Genomic DNA, 13950 nt, shown 5'->3' with positions numbered 1-13950 from the left:
CTCCATGGGGACGGGGACAGTGAGAAGGTGCAAGGAGTTTCTGTCTGGACAATTACCCTGAAATCGGCACAGAAACACAATACACCCAACATAGTAATAAGTGACACCAACAATCTGAGAGCACCTAGAGGGGGGGTGAATAGGTGATCCTGTAAAACTTAGACTTATAGCCACAAAAACTTGTTAAGTGTTAGCACAATTATGGCCAAGTGGCTAGAGAGGAGTCAAAACACAATAACCACAAGAAACCAATCACAGAGATGACACGGTGGTTATCCCGTGGTTCGGCCAAGTACAAAACTTGCCTACTCCACGTTGTGGCGTTCCAACGGACGAGAGTTGCACTCAACTCCTCTCAAGTGATCCAATGATCAACTTGAATACCACGGTGTTCTTCTTTTCTTTGATCTTTTCCCGTTTGCGAGGAATCTCCACAACTTGGAGTCTCTCGCCCTTACAATTGAATTTCACAAAGAAACACATAGCAAAGGGGGAATGAGCAACGCACACAAGACTTCAAAAGATCAGAACAACACGCACACAAGTAGCAACAAGAGCTCGCAACACAACTCAAAGAGTTCACAACTCCACAAGAGCTCTATATGCTATCACAACGAAACGAATGCGCGAGATCGATGTCTTGGTGCTTAAGAATGTTGTAGGAATGCTTGGTATACTCCTCCATGCGCCTAGGGGTCCCTTTTATAGCCCCAAGGCAGCTAGGAGCCGTTGAGAACAAATCTGGAAGGCCATCCTTGCCTTCTGTCGTCGGGCGCACCGGACAGTCCGGTGCACACCGGACACTGTCCGGTGCCCGATTTATTTCCATAAACAGCGCAGCCGACCGTTGCTGACCGTTAAAGATCTGGGAGCCGTTGGCGCACCGGACATGTCCGGTGCACACCGGACAGTCCGGTGCCCCCTTCCGACCGTTGGCTCGGCCACGTGTCTCGCGCAGATCGCGCGACCGACCGTTGGCCCAGCCGACCGTTGGCTCACCGGACAGTCCGGTGCACACCGGACAGTCCGGTGAATTTTAGCCGTACGCCGTCGGCAAATTCCCGAGAGTGGCGTCTTCGCCCGAGGCAGCCTGGCGCACCGGACACTGTCCGGTGCACCACCAGACAGTCCGGTGCCCTAGACCGAAGCAGCCTTTTGGCTGTACACAGCCAACCCTTCTTCTTTCTTCTTCTCTCTGTTTCTAACACTTAGACAAGTATATTAGTACACAAAACCAATGTACTAAGGCTTAGAAACATACCTTTACTTGTGATTTGCAACTTGTCCATCCACGGGCATAGATTTACATTTAAGCACTTGTGTTGACACTCAATCACCAAAATACTTAGAAATGGCCCAAGGGCACATTTCCCTTTCAATCTCCCCCTTTTTGGTGATTTATGCCAACACAACATAAAGCAACTAGAACAAGTGCAAAATCACTTCAAATAAAACAAATTTGAGTTTTATTCAATTTTGGCATATATGGATCATCCTTTGCCACCACTTGGTTTGTTTTTGTAAATCAAACTCAAATCTCTATCTCTAAGTCAAACACACATGTTGAAGCATAAAGAGAGTCATTCCAAAAGAGATTGATCAAAGATTTCAAAAACTCCCCCTTTTTCCCATAATTACTACTTCTCCCCACAAGAAGCCAACTTTTGACAAAAGAGACAATAAGAGAGTTTTGACAAAACAAAAGCTCTACTCTACTATTTTCAAATCTCTCAAGTGGTAGCTGATCCATTTATTGCTTTGGCCTTTATCTTCTCCCCCTTTGGCATCAAGCACCAAAACGGGATCAACTTTGGCCCTTTAACCCCATTGCCTCACCAAAATCTTCAATTAAGAGCAAATGGCAATAAGAGTTCATGAGATGGACTTGGAATAAGTTACCCTCTCATCGGAGTGCAGTGGAAGTCTTTCATGGTCCAAGTCCACCTTTCCCTTTCAATTCTCCTTTGAGACTAAATCAAGCAAACTCAACTACATAGTTAGTCTCAAAGGGTCAAGTTGTAACACATCTCCCCCTAAACATGTGCATCACTTTGCAACGGACTTGTGAGGTCCAGGGAGTGTTTGTACAACTTGAGCACCACAACAAGCAACAAAATGCAGAATGAACATGATCAAAGGCATAAACACATGTATGCTACAAGTCAATCCAAGTTCCGCGAATCTAAGACATTTAGCTCACTACGCAGCCTGCAAAAGGTCTTCTCATCTAGAGGCTTGGTAAAGATATCGGCTAGCTGGTTCTCGGTGCTAACATGAAACACTTCGATATCCCCCTTTTGCTGGTGGTCTCTCAAGAAGTGATGTCGGATGTCTATGTGCTTTGTGCGGCTGTGCTCAACAGGATTTTCCGCCATGCGGATAGCACTCTCATTATCACATAGGAGTGGGACTTTGCTCAGATTGTAGCCAAAGTCCCTGAGGGTTTGCCTCATCCAAAGTAGTTGCGCGCAACACTGTCCTGCGGCAACATACTCGGCCTCAGCGGTGGATAGGGCAACGGAGGTTTGTTTCTTAGAATTCCATGACACCAGGGACCTTCCTAAGAATTGGCACGTCCCCGATGTGCTCTTCCTATCGACCTTACATCCAGCATAGTCGGAATCTGAGTATCCAACCAAGTCAAAGGTAGACCCCTTTGGATACCAGAGCCCGAAGCAAGGCGTAGCAACTAAATATCTCAAAATTCGCTTCACCGCCACTAAGTGACACTCCTTAGGATCGGATTGAAATCTAGCACACATGCATACGCTAAGCATAATATCCGGTCTACTAGCACATAAGTAAAGTAATGACCCTATCATTGACCGGTATGCTTTTTGATCAACGGACTTACCTCCTTTGTTGAGGTCGGTGTGTCCGTCGGTTCCCATCGGAGTCTTTGCGGGCTTGGCGTCCTTCATCCCAAACCGCTTTAGCAGATCTTGCGTGTACTTCGTTTGGGAGATGAAGGTGCCGTCCTTGAGTTGCTTCACTTGGAACCCAAGGAAGTAGTTCAACTCGCCCATCATCGACATCTCGAATTTCTGCGTCATCACCCTGCTAAACTCTTCACAAGACTTTTGGTTAGTAGAACCAAATATTATGTCATCGACATAAATTTGGCACACAAACAAATCACCATCACATGTCTTTGTAAAAAGAGTTGGATCGGCTTTCCCAACCTTGAAAGCATTAACAATTAGAAAGTCTCTAAGGCATTCATACCATGCTCTTGGGGCTTGCTTAAGTCCATAGAGCGCCTTAGAGAGCTTACACACATGGTCGGGGTACCGTTCATCCTCGAAGCCAGGGGGTTGCTCTACGTACACCTCCTCCTTGATTGGCCCGTTGAGGAAAGCGCTCTTGACATCCATTTGGAACAACCTGAAAGAATGATGAGCGGCATATGCTAGCAGGATACGAATTGATTCTAGCCTAGCCACAGGAGCAAAAGTCTCCTCTAAATCCAAACCTGCGACCTGGGCATAACCTTTTGCCACAAGTCGAGCCTTGTTTCTCGTCACCACCCCGTGCTCGTCTTGTTTGTTGCGGAACACCCACTTGGTTCCCACAACATTTTGCTTCGGACGAGGCACCAGTGTCCAAACTTCATTCCTCTTGAAGTTATTGAGCTCCTCTTGCATGGCCAACACCCAGTCCGGATCTAGCAAGGCCTCCTCTACCCTGAAAGGCTCAATAGAAGAGACAAAGGAGTAATGCTCACAAAAATTAACTAATCGAGACCGAGTAGTTACTCCCTTGTTAATGTCACCCAGAATTTGGTCGACGGGATGATCCCTTTGAATCATCGCTCGAACTTGGGTTGGAGGTGCCGGTTGCGCTTCTTCCTCCATCACATGATCATCTTGTGCTCCCCCTTGATCACACGCCTCCTGTTGATGAACCTGTTCATCGTCTTGAGTTGGGGGATGCACCGTTGTTGAGGAAGAAGGTTGATCTTGCTCCAAGTGTTCCTGTGGTCGCACATCACCAATCGCCATGGTGCGCATAGCGGCCGTTGGAACATCTTCTTCATCTACATCATCAAGATCAACAACTTGCTCTCTTGGAGAGCCATTAGTCTCATCAAATACAACGTCGCTAGAGACTTCAACCAAACCCGATGATTTGTTGAAGACTCTATACGCCTTTGTATTTGAGTCATAACCTAATAAAAACCCTTCTACTGCTTTGGGAGCAAACTTAGAATTTCTACCTTTCTTCACTAGAATGTAGCACTTGCTCCCAAATACACGAAAGTAAGATACATTGGGTTTGTTACCGGTTAGCAGCTCATACGAAGTCTTCTTGAGGAGGCGGTGAAGGTAGACCCTGTTGACGGCATGGCAAGCCGTGTTCACGGCTTCCGTCCAAAAGCACTCGGGGGTCTTGAACTCTCCTAGCATCGTCCTCGCCATATCGATGAGCGTCCTGTTCTTCCTCTCTACCACACCATTTTGCTGTGGTGTGTAGGGAGCGGAGAACTCGTGCTTGATCCCTTCCTCCTCAAGGAATTCCTCCACTTGAAGGTTTTTGAACTCGGACCCGTTGTCGCTCCTTATCTTCTTCACCTTGAGCTCAAACTCATTTTGAGCTCTCCTGAGAAAGCGCTTGAGGGTCCCTTGGGTTTCAGACTTATCCTGCAAAAAGAACACCCAAGTGAAGCGGGAAAAGTCATCAACAATAACTAGACCATACTTACTTCCTCCTATGCTCAGATAGGCGACGGGTCCGAAGAGGTCCATATGCAGCAGCTCCAGGGGTCTTGAAGTGGTCATCACATTCTTGCTGTGATGTGCTCCTCCTACTTGTTTACCTGCTTGACAAGCTGCACAAGGTCTATCTTTTTCGAATTGCACGTTAGTCAAACCTATCACATGTTCTCCCTTTAGAAGCTTGTGAAGGTTCTTCATCCCCACATGTGCTAAGCGGCGATGCCACAGCCAGCCCATGCTAGTCTTAGCTATTAAGCATGCATCTAGACCGGCTTCTTCTTTTGCAAAATCAACTAAATAAAGTTTGCCGTCTAATACACCCTTAAAAGCTAGTGAACCATCACTACTTCTAAAGACAGACACACCTACATTTGTAAATAGACAGTTATACCCCATGTTGCATAATTGACTAACAGATAGCAAATTATAACCAAGAGACTCTACTAAAAACACATTAGAGATAGAGTGCTCATTAGAAATTGCAATTTTGCCTAACCCTTTTACCTTGCCTTGATTCCCATCACCGAATATAATTGAATCTTGGGAATCCTTATTCTTGACGTAGGAGGTGAACATTTTCTTCTCCCCCGTCATATGGTTTGTGCATCCGCTGTCGATAATCCAGCTTGAACCCCCGGATGCATAAACCTGCAAGGCAAATTTAGGCTTGGGACTTAGGTACCCAACTCTTGTTGGGTCCTATAAGGTTAGTCACAATTTCCTTAGGGACCCAAATGCAAGTTTTATCACCCTTGCATTTTGCCCCTAACTTCCTAGCAATTACCTTTCTATCCTTTCTACAAATTGCAAAGGAAGCATTTAAAGCACAATAAATTGTAGAAGGTTCATTCACTACTTTCCTAGGAGCATAAATAACATTCTTTCTAGGCATAGCATTTTTCCTAGACATATTTCTACCATGCATATAGGAAGAACTAGAAGCAAACATGGCATGAGAGTTAAAATCATCATATGCATTATAACTCCTATACGCATATCTAGTTTGTCTTCTATCATGATATAAAAAGGCATGGTTCCTTTTAGCACTAGTAGCCATAGGGGCCTTCCCTTTCTCCTTAGTGGGAATGGGAGCCTTATGGCTTGTTAAGTTCTTGGCTTCCCTCTTGAAGCCAAGCCCATCCTTAATTGAGGGGTGTCTACCAACCGTGTAGGCATCCCTAGCAAATTTTAGTTTCTCAAATTCATTCTTGCTAGTCTTAAGTTGGGCATTAAGACTAGCCAAATCCTCAGTTAATTTGGAAATTGAAACTAAATGATTACTACAAGCATCAACATCGAAATCTTTACACCTAGTGCAAATCTCAACATGTTCTACACAAGACTTAGATTTATTAGCTACTTCTAGTTTAGCATTCAAATCATCATTAATGCTCCTTAATTTAGAAATTGTATCATGGCAAGAAGATAATTCACAAGAAAGCATTTCATTTCTTTTAACTTCTAGAGCATGAGATCTTTGAGCTTCTACAAATTTATCATGTTCTTCATACAACAAATCCTCTTGCTTTTCTAAAAGTATGTTCTTCTCATTCAGGGCATCAATCAATTCATTAATTTTGTCTACTTTGGTTCTATCTAGGCCCTTAAACAAACACGAGTAATCTATTTCATCCTCATCACTAGATTCGTCCTCACTTGAAGAAGCATAGGTAGAGTTCCGAGTACATACCTTCTTCTCCCTTGCCATAAGGCATGTGTGACGCTCGTTTGGGAAGAGGGTTGATTTGTTGAAGGCGGTGGCGGCGAGTCCTTCATTGTCGGAGTCGGAAGAGGAGCAGTCCGAGTCCCACTCCTTGCCTAGATGCGCCTCGCCCTTTGCCTTCTTGTAATTCTTCTTCTTTTCCCTCTTATTTCCCTGTTCCTGGTCACTATCATTATCGGGGCAGTTAGCGATAAAATGACCAATCTTACCGCACTTGAAGCATGAGCGCTTCCCCTTTGTCTTGGTCTTGCTTGGCTGCCCCTTGTGACCCTTTAGTACTGTCTTGAAGCGTTTAATGATGAGAGCCATCTCTTCATCATTAAGTCCGGCCGCCTCAATTTGTGCCACCTTGCTAGGTAGCGCCTCCTTGCTTCTTGTTGCTTTGAGAGCAAAAGGTTGCGACTCGTTGATCGGTCCATTCAAGGCGTCGTCCACGTACCTTGCTTCCTTGATCATCATTCGCCCGCTGACAAATTTTCCTAGGACTTCTTCGGGCGACATTTTGGTGTACCTGGGATTCTCACGAATATTATTCACCAAATGAGGATCAAGAATGGTAAAGGACCTTAGTAATAGTCGGACGACGTCATGGTCCGTCCATCTCGTGCTTCCATAGCTCCTTATTTTGTTGATAAGGGTCTTGAGCCGGTTGTATGTTTGAGTTGGCTCCTCGCCCCTTATCATCGCAAACCTTCCAAGCTCGCCCTCCACCAACTCCATTTTAGTGAGCATGGTGATGTCGTTCCCTTCGTGAGAAATCTTTAGGGTGTCCCATATCTGCTTGGCATTGTCCAAGCCGCTCACTTTATTGTACTCGTCCCTGCACAAAGAGGCTAGCAACACAGTAGTAGCTTGTGCATTTTTATGAATCTGTTCATTGATAAACATAGGGCTATCCGAGCTATCAAATTGCATTCCACTCTCTACAATCTCCCATATGCTAGGATGGAGAGAGAACAAGTGAGTACGCATTTTGTGGCTCCAAAATCCGTAGTCCTCTCCATCAAAGTGAGGGGGCTTGCCAAGTGGAATGGGGAGCAAATGTGAATTTGAACTTTGCGGAATACGAGAGTAGTCAAAAGAAAAGTTCGAATTAACCGGTTTCCTTTTCTCGTAGTCGTTGTGGTCGTCGTCCTTTTGGGAAGAAGAGGATTCGTCGCTGTCGTAGTAGACGATCTCCTTGATGCGCCTTGTCTTCTTCTTCTTCCCATCTTTGCGCTTGTGGCTTGACCCCAAGTCGGTAGACTTGTCATTCTTCAGCTCGTTGAAGATAGACTCCTTCTCGTTGTTGTCGACCACCATCCCCTTTCCCTTAGGATCCATCTCTTCGGGCGATTAGTCCCTTTCTTGAAGAGAACGGCTCCGATACCAATTGAGAGCACCTAGAGGGGGGGGGGGGTGAATAGGTGATCCTGTAAAACTTAGACTTATAGCCACAAAAACTTGTTAAGTGTTAGCACAATTATGGCCAAGTGGCTAGAGAGGAGTCAAAACACAATAACCACAAGAAACCAATCACAGAGATGACACGGTGGTTATCCCGTGGTTCGGCCAAGTACAAAACTTGCCTACTCCACGTTGTGGCGTTCCAACGGACGAGAGTTGCACTCAACTCCTCTCAAGTGATCCAATGATCAACTTGAATACCACGGTGTTCTTCTTTTCTTTGATCTTTTCCCGTTTGCGAGGAATCTCCACAACTTGGAGTCTCTCGCCCTTACAATTGAATTTCACAAAGAAACACAGAGCAAAGGGGGAATGAGCAACGCACACAAGACTTCAAAAGATCAGAACAACACGCACACAAGTAGCAACAAGAGCTCGCAACACAACTCAAAGAGTTCACAACTCCACAAGAGCTCTATATGCTATCACAACGAAACGAATGCGCGAGATCGATGTCTTGGTGCTTAAGAATGTTGTAGGAATGCTTGGTATACTCCTCCATGCGCCTAGGGGTCCCTTTTATAGCCCCAAGGCAGCTAGGAGCCGTTGAGAACAAATCTGGAAGGCCATCCTTGCCTTCTGTCGTCGGGCGCACCGGACAGTCCGGTGCACACCGGACACTGTCCGGTGCCCGATTTATTTCCATAAACAGCGCAGCCGACCGTTGCTGACCGTTAAAGATCTGGGAGCCGTTGGCGCACCAGACATGTCCGGTGCACACCGGACAGTCCGGTGCCCCCTTCCGACCGTTGGCTCGGCCACGTGTCTCGCGCAGATCGCGCGACCGACCGTTGGCCCAGCCGACCGTTGGCTCACCGGACAGTCCGGTGCACACCGGACAGTCCGGTGAATTTTAGCCGTACGCCGTCGGCAAATTCCCGAGAGTGGCGTCTTCGCCCGAGGCAGCCTGGCGCACCGGACACTATCCGGTGCACCACCGGACAGTCCGGTGCCCCAGACCGAAGCAGCCTTTTGGCTGTACACAGCCAACCCTTCTTCTTTCTTCTTCTCTCTGTTTCTAACACTTAGACAAGTATATTAGTACACAAAACCAATGTACTAAGGCTTAGAAACATACCTTTACTTGTGATTTGCAACTTGTCCATCCACGGGCATAGATTTACATTTAAGCACTTGTGTTGACACTCAATCACCAAAATACTTAGAAATGGCCCAAGGGCACATTTCCCTTTCACAATCTCAACTTGGTAATGAACAATTCAACTAAGATCTAAACTTCGATCTCTCATAATGTTATATCCTTGTGTTTCCAAGCAACATGTCCCATCAAAGTGCAAGACATATAGGGCCTTCAAAAGCAACCAAATCAAACTTCAAATCTGCAGATTGTTTGGTCAGCCAAAACTACAGGACCTTCAAAAGAAACCAAATCAAGCTTTAAATCTGCAGATTGTTGCTGGTGTACCAGATTTACTTGTTGGTCAGCCAAAACCACATCTTTTCTATTAAAACCTGAAGGGATTTCACGCCCTCTACGGGCTTCACGGCCTCACGTGTACTTTCAGGACCATTTCTCTTGACGTGTGTCCACGACGCCGGTTCCGAATTCCTGTGTCCGTGGGCACGATAGCTGGTTGCCTGTTTTTGTGTCGTCTTTCCAGTACCCGCCTCCATGCGAGCCAAGCGGTCGGCCCCTCCCACCCCAAATCCTAGGCGGCTACTCCGCCGTCTCCGCTGTCGCACCCACGATTGAGAGGACCATCGCCGCATTCGACCTCGCCGCACACAACGGTGTGCTGCGGAGGCAGCTACTCAACACAGGCAGCTGGTACCGGATCAGGTTGCCATAGTCCAGCATCGCGCCGTGGAATCTGACTTCTCTCTCTCTGAGGAGCGGGCGCCCTTACATCCACGCCGCCACTCAAATCGTCGTTCGAGCCCTCGCAGTCTCTCGTCTGCCCGTGCGAGTGGACGTCGACATAGCGGCGTGCCAGTGCGGTGGCTTGGGGAGGTCCGGGGGCCCAGAGGTTCACGATAGTCCTTCTCGGCGTGGCCTTGGGGAAGACAAGAATCCACGGTGGGTGATTCTGATTTCTGACTAGCAATTCCATGTGCTTATGGGCCACGACATAGTCACTCGTGATACAACAATACGTGCTACAGTTTGGCTTTCACATTTAGTGGATTATTGAATCAAAGGTGCAGATAAATTATCTTGCAATATCTTCCTTGTATTTTAATACTTTTGGTCTAATGGTCCATTGCGGGTCTCTGTTTGATCTACTGCGTGCTCAGTTTACACTACATGAGGTCCACACATATGCACTAATTGCCTAATTCTAATTTTATCATCAGATCACAACTGTGATGCCTCGTCACTTTATACAGCTTCATGCTGCTTTGAACTTTAAAGATGTCAGTTCTTCCCTACTCTGAAGCATTAATTTCATATGTATAAGGTGGAGTCAAATTCCATCTTGCAAAATCCTTCGATGCCTTGAATTATGGTGTTAAATATTTCAGATTGTTGAATTTGATTATAACAGTACTACTGATGCTTTTAAAAAATATCGGGGTGATGAAAATGTTGGGTTGCATTTTTGACTTATCTTGTTTTAATGGCTTCTGACATGCTTTTATACCACACGAATTATTAACAGCTTATTTAGCTAGCTTGAATGATCACAGTCCGACCTGGTACCTGTTGGTGAAGATCAAACACAACGTTTGGCATTAACACGTGAAATAGATGAGCGTGTAGAAAATCTTTATGGTGAAAGAAAATGGAAGGGTGAGACAAATTTTGTGTCCTGTTTTTTTTTCGTTCCAGACAATGAGTGGTGGTATAATCCTCCATGTAGCGAACCACCTTTTGTGTGATTTTCCACTGGTTATAAATTCATCAAATGAGAAGTATGCTTTTTTGGGCCAGTACTTTAGTGAAACAAAGCCAACATAATTACATTGGACAAAGGAGTGGAAGGCATCACTGGTGTAATTATGGTTATCTGTATGGTTAATGCTTTCACTTTAGCAACACAGAGGTTATGTCGTAGCCTGGTGAAGCTTCCAAAAACATTTGACAAACTGACTGGCTTCAATGCCTTCTGGCACTCTCATCGCTTAGTTAGAATTGTGTGTTTGGCTCTCATTGTTCATGGCCAGTTCCTGTACCTCATTCATATCTAGTATCGAAAAACAATGAGTTTTTTTAATTTGTTTCCATTCTCTGCATATGAAATAATCAAATTTTGAGCCCTGAGGTTCTTGTATTTTGTTACTGATGCTTCCTTGATTCTATTCTATCAGTTTTGTAGGTGAAGAGGTATATGTGATGATCTGAAACCATTGTTGAGCTGCTCCATCATAGATTAGATTCAGTATGAGTTTCTATGTAAAGTGTGCCAGCGATGGAACATTGGGTACTTTCTATTTTTTGTTAGTTAGCTTGGATATAATTACTTCATAAATTTCCCATTTTCCTGATGCATGATTCTGCACAAAAATTCCTAAATTTTTCAGCTGTCCAGTTAAATTACTCTAATAAAATTGTGATATAAGTTCATCAATTTTCTCAAACAAATAGCATAGAGAACATGTCAGTGTTTCATGTAGATCTAAGGGCTCCAAGAGATCAAGAGACCATCTTCCCAAGCAGACACCAACTGACAGAGTACGCTATATTATTTTTCCAGTACTAAATTTACTGATGCGGGAACTGAATCTCTTTTTGCCCTTTTCTTTTAGATGCAGTATAGAGGCACTTTTCTTCTAATCACATCTGTTTAAAAACAAAGACTATCGTAGCTTTTAGGGTACATTTTTTTCTTTTGAAAACCAAGTTATAGGGGCATCAGGCTTCAATCAGATTCTATGAACCAATCTGCATTCTTTACCGCACTGGAAGTCTAAAACTTCGAGCTGATGAATCATGGTTTGAAAATGTTATCTAAACAATTAGACAATTATTCTTTTTTCTCATTCTTTCTACTTCGTCGGAAATTGAAAGTTTGAAAATGTTGTTGTCTAAACTCCATGCCCTGTAGGTAGGGAACGCAAAACGAATGTTGAGTTGGAGCCTATTTTTTCAACTCGTCAAAGAGAGCAGCATGCCACAGTGATCGTCAGTGGCGTGCGCCAGAAGAGTGTGCGGAAGGCGACGATTCCATGTGCGTTAGAAGAGTTGTGATTCCAAATTGGAGAAACAGACAAACAAGCTTCTGAAAACTTTCCAGGCATCAGCAGTGGCAATTAGGTTTGGGTGGTGGCATGTAGCTTGTTGATTATTGCTGTTGCAGCATGCATGCCTATAGATCGATATATGCCTATCAGACCTAGAAGCGGCAGAATGTGTGAAAGGCCGACAATTGAGATTGTAGGTGTTTATTTTGAAGCAAGCTCATTATCATCTTTTAAGTGAGCATGAATCTATGTGATCATTTGTAACAATCCTTAGTTCAAGCCATAGACTATTGCCAAACATTTGATTGTTGTCAATACTAATCTTAAGGTACTTCTGGACCTTCTAATTTTGTGTCTACATCAAAATGTTTGTCTTAAGACCATAGACTCTTATGCGCTATAACATATGGTTTAAACTATCCAGCGCCCGATAGGGCGCTTTCTTTTCTAGTACTATTAAAATTGAGTCTAGTTCTCAAGAAAAAAGCCAGCTCACTGTGTCGATTTAGTGAGTGATGACCATGAAAGCAATAAGAAAGGGCTAGGGAATGCTACAATTCTTTCAATCCAAAAAGATTCATCCATTTGGTGATGGGTGCAATTTTGACCAAGACTGCATGTCAGCGCACATATTCACCATGGATGTCCCCAATTCTCTTGAATTCATATATTTAAATATATGGATCTTAGTTACAATTATAAGTTTTGTCAATTGTTTTTATATACTATCCACCCTCATCATGTCATCATAGGTCATTTCATTTACTTATTACCTTATGTCATCTCTGTTTTTGGTTGTGACAGTTGAGAAATTAAATGAATTGCTTGTTGCATCTAGTCCACCACAAAGGGATCAAAGTAACAGTTTTATAATGTTCATATCTCATTCATAGTACTCACCAAAGTGGAATGCAACAATGGTTAGAGATTCCAGGGTATGTAAAGGTGTAAACTTTAGAGATCCTATCGGAACCCAGAGCACTCTGGAAGCCCGATGACCATCAATAGGTGATTGGTGTTGAAGGCCACGTAGATCTCGCATTTGGTTGCATCCTTCTGCAACCACAGGTACATAAGAAACGATCATCGCTCCTTTTTCGATATCTTTGATCCACATAATGGTACAAAAACATTTTTTGAAATGACTATAGTAAATGGAAGAAGGAAGGTGTAGTGATGATGGTGATAGGTGTTATGTCTGAATCATGGTGAAAACAATGAATCAGTTAGCCTTTGGTCAGTTAGGCTTCCCAGGCTCATAATCGTGGCATTGCAAATATTCTGAAGTCAAAAGGCTCTCAAGGGCAAGAGATTCTCATTCCCTGTATTGCACATCAAAAGAACATGGATAGACAATATGAGCAACTTAAACTGTACAGAATCTCGCCATTTTAGTGAAGAGGAACAAGCATTGTAAAAATAAAAAAGAGGGAGTACAAAATTATTAGTCACAGTATGTGAATGATGATACTTACTGCACCAAGGTTCAGGAAAAACCAGTTTTATTATCCAAACCAACAACTTATGGCTGATAAAAAGGTGCAATTTCTCACTTTTTCTCATATAAAGCATATAGCAAGACTAACTGATGACAATGCAGCAGAACAAACTATGTGAATATCACACAAATAGTAGATAGGAATATTCATTGAGACAACCATATATCCCACCAATAGTAGATAAGAATATTAATTGAACATAGGTGGAGAATGAGAAAAAAATCATTGAAAAACTTATAGGTAACAACTGAGTTATAGCACTCAAACAATAGGAATGAAGGAGATGAAAAACTGGTGATGACAAAGTATAATTTTGAAGCATTAGAATTTAACAATAAACACCGGATACCATGTTATCAGCTACTCAGTTTGGACAAAATTATGTGTTACTAATTAGATATCCTCATGCTAAAGATGAAAGCAT

The sequence above is a fragment of the Zea mays genome, chromosome 10 (assembly GCF_902167145.1).
Source record: "Zea mays cultivar B73 chromosome 10, Zm-B73-REFERENCE-NAM-5.0, whole genome shotgun sequence".
In the NCBI taxonomy this organism is placed as follows: domain Eukaryota; kingdom Viridiplantae; phylum Streptophyta; class Magnoliopsida; order Poales; family Poaceae; genus Zea; species Zea mays.
The sequence above is the reverse complement of the archived record's forward strand: the minus strand, read 5'-3'. Positions refer to the sequence as shown.